General features: G+C 34.3%; 1 non-coding gene across 1 annotated transcript; it reads left to right on the top strand.

Annotated features, from left to right (window-relative positions):
- Positions 1-1,488: 1,488 nt before the first annotated feature.
- Positions 1,489-1,596, top strand: LOC148567393 (small nucleolar RNA R71). Its single transcript, XR_015881882.1, has one exon. It is a non-coding gene; the product is annotated as a small nucleolar RNA R71 (small nucleolar RNA).
- Positions 1,597-3,448: the final 1,852 nt, after the last annotated feature.

Genomic DNA, 3,448 nt, shown 5'->3' with positions numbered 1-3,448 from the left:
TAAATACAAGGTAGTCCTCATTCAGTTGAAGGACCAACTCTCCTCTGTCCACATCAATCACAGCTCTTGCTGTGGCTAGGAAGGGTCTTCCAAGGATGATGGATTCATCCTCATCCTTTCCAGTGTCTAGGATTATGAAATCAGCAGGGATGTAAAGGCCTTCAACCTTTACTAACACGTCCTCTACTTGTCCATAAGCCATTTTCATGGATTTGTCTGCCATCTCTAAAGAGATTCTGGCAGCTTGCACCTCAAAGATCCCAAGTTTCTCCATTACAGAGAGTGGCATTAAGTTCATTTCTGACCCCAGGTCACACAGAGCCTTCTCAAAGGTCATGGTGCCTATGTTACAGGGAATTAGGAATTTACCAGGATCTTGTTTCTTTTGAGGTAATTTCTGCATATCCAATGTATTTAGTTCATTGGTGAGCAAGGGAGGTTCATCTTTCCAAGTCTCATTACCAAATAATTTGGCATTCAGCTTCATGATTGCACCAAGGTACTTAGCAACTTGCTCTTCAGTAACATCTTCATTCTCTTCAGAAGAAGAATACTCATCAGAGCTCATGAAGGGCCGAAGGAGGTTCAATGGAATCTCTATTGTCTCTAGATGAGCCTCAGATTCCTTTGGTTTCTCAAAAGGAAACTCCTTATTGGTCACTGAACATCCCAGGAGGTCTTCCTCACTAGGATTCACGTCCTCCTCCTCCCTTGTAAGTTCAGCCATGATGGTCAAATCAATGGCCTTGCACTCTCTCTTTGGATTTTCTTCTGTATTGCTTGGGAGAGTACTAGGAGGAGTTTCAGTGACCCTTTTACTCAGCTGGCCCACTTGTGCCTCCAAATTTCTGATGGAGGACCTTGTTTCATTCATGAAACTTAGAGTGGCCTTAGATAGATCAGAGACTATATTTGCTAAGCTAGATGGATTCTGCTCAGAATTCTTTGTCTATTGCTGAGAGGATGATGGAAAAGGCTTGCTATTGCTAAACCTGTTTCTTCCACCATTATTAAAGCCTTGTTGAGGATTTTGTTGATCATTCCATGAGAAATTTGGATGATTTATCCATGAGGATTATAGGTGATTCCATATGGTTCTCCCATGTAATTCACCTCTGCTATTGCAGGGTTCTCATGATCATAAGCTTCTTCTTCAGAAGATGCTTCTTGAGTACTGTTGGATGCAGCTTGCAATCCATTTAGACTCTAAGAAATCATATGGACTTGCTGAGTCAATATTTTATTCTGAGCCAATATGGCATTCAGAGTATCAATTTCAAGAACTCCCTTCCTTTGAGGCGTCCCATTACTCACAGGATTCCTTTCAGAAGTATACATGAATTGGTTATTTGCAACCATGTCAATGAGTTTCTGAGCTTCTACAGGCGTTTTCTTTAGGTGAATGGATTCACCTGCAGAATGGTCCAATGACATCTTAGATAATTCAGACAGACTATCATAGAATATATCCAGGATGGTCCATTCTGAAAGCATGTCAGAAGGACACTTTTTGGTCAGTTGCTTGTATCTCTCCCAAGCTTCATAGAGGAATTCACCTTCTTTCTGTCTGAAGGTTTGAACATCCACTCTAAGCTTACTCAGCTTTTGAGGAGGAAAGAACTTGGCTAAGAAAGCCGTGACCAGTTTATCCCAAGAGTTTAGGCTATCTTTAGGTTGAGAGTCTAACCATATTCTAGCTCTGTCTCTTACAGCAAACGGGAAAAGTATAAGCCTGTAGACCTCAGGATCAACCCCATTGGTCTTAACAGTATCACAGATTTACAAGAATTCAGCTAAGAACTGAAAAGGATCTTCTGATGGAAGTCCATGAAACTTGCAATTCTGTTGCATAAGAGAAACTAATTGAGGCTTTAGCTCAAAATTGTTTGCTCCAACGGCAGGGATTGAGATGCTTCTTCCATGTAAGTTGGAATTTGGTGCAGTAAAGTCACCAAGCATCTTCCTTGCACCTCCACCATTATTATTGGTTTCGGCCATGTCTCCTTCCTTTTCGAAAATTTCTGTCAGATTTTCTCCAGAGAGTTATGCTTTAGCTTCCCTTAGCTTCCTCTTCAGAGTCCTTTCAGGTTCAGGATCGGTTTCAACAAGAATGTTCTTATCCTTGTTCCTGCTCATATGAAAAAGAAAAGAACAGAAAATAATAAGGATCCACTTTGCCACAGTAGAGAGGTTCCTTTATGTGAGTAGAAGAAGAAAATAAATTCAAACATAGAAAGAGGGAGAGGGTTCGAATTTTTAAGAGGAAGAGAAGTGTTAGTAGATAAATAAATAATTAGAAGGAGGTGAGAGAGTAGAATTTTCGAAAATTAAATAAAATAAAATAGAAATATTTTTGTTTTTAAATTAAAATTAAAATTAAAATTCGAAATTTTTTTTAAAAAAAAGAAAAATGAAATTAAATTAAAAGTTAAAACAATTAGTTAATTAAAAAGGAATTTTGAAAAAGAGGAATATGATTTTCGAAAATTAGAGAGAGAGAGAATTAGTTAGGTGGTTTTGAAAAAGATATGATTGAAATAGTAAACTTTTGAAATCAAACAAAAAGTCAAGTGGTTAATTGAAAAAGATTTGAAAATCAATTTTTGAAAAGATAAGAAGTTTAGAAAAGATTTTGAAATTGATTTTGAAAAAGATGTCATTGAAACTTATTTTGAAAAAGATTTGAAAAAGAAATTTAAAAAGATTTGATTTTGAAAATTAAAGTTGATTACTTGACTAACAAGAAACAAAAAGATATGATTTAAAATTTAAAGATTGAACCTTTCTTACTAGGCAAGTAACAACTTAAATTTTTTTTTCTTTTGAATCAATCACATTAATTGTTAGGAAAGATTTTGAAATTATGAAACAAAATAAGAAAAAGATTTTTGAAAATCAAATTGAAATTTTTGAAAATATGAGAGAAAAAGTGAAAAAGATTTGATTTTTGAAAAAGATTTGAAAAAGATAAAATTTTTAAATTGAAAATTTGATTTGACTCATAAGAAATAACTAGATTTTAAAATTTTTTAAAAAAGTCAAGTCAAATATTCGAATTTTATGAGAGGAAAAGGGAAAGATATTTTTTGATTTTTGAATTTTTAATGATGGAAGAGAAAAACATGAAAAAAGACTCAATGCATGAAAGTTTTGGATCAAAACAAATGATGCATGCAAGAACTTATTTTTGAAACTTTTTAAGAAAAGAAAAACATGCAAGACACCAAACCTAGAAATTTTCAAACTTTAGACACTAACAATTTGAAAATGCATATGAAAAAAAAGAAAAGATGCAAACTATGAAAATGCAAAGATCAAACAAGGAAATTCATCAAGAACAACTTGAAGATCATGAAGAACACATGATGAATTTTCGAAAATTAAAGAAAATTATAAAAACATGCAATTGACACTAAACTTAAAAATTGACACTAGACTCAAACAAGAA

This window comes from Arachis ipaensis, chromosome B4, assembly GCF_059453495.1.
Source record: "Arachis ipaensis isolate K30076 ecotype BB chromosome B4, ASM5945349v1, whole genome shotgun sequence".
Classification (NCBI taxonomy): domain Eukaryota; kingdom Viridiplantae; phylum Streptophyta; class Magnoliopsida; order Fabales; family Fabaceae; genus Arachis; species Arachis ipaensis.
The sequence above is the reverse complement of the archived record's forward strand: the minus strand, read 5'-3'. Positions and strand labels throughout refer to the sequence as shown.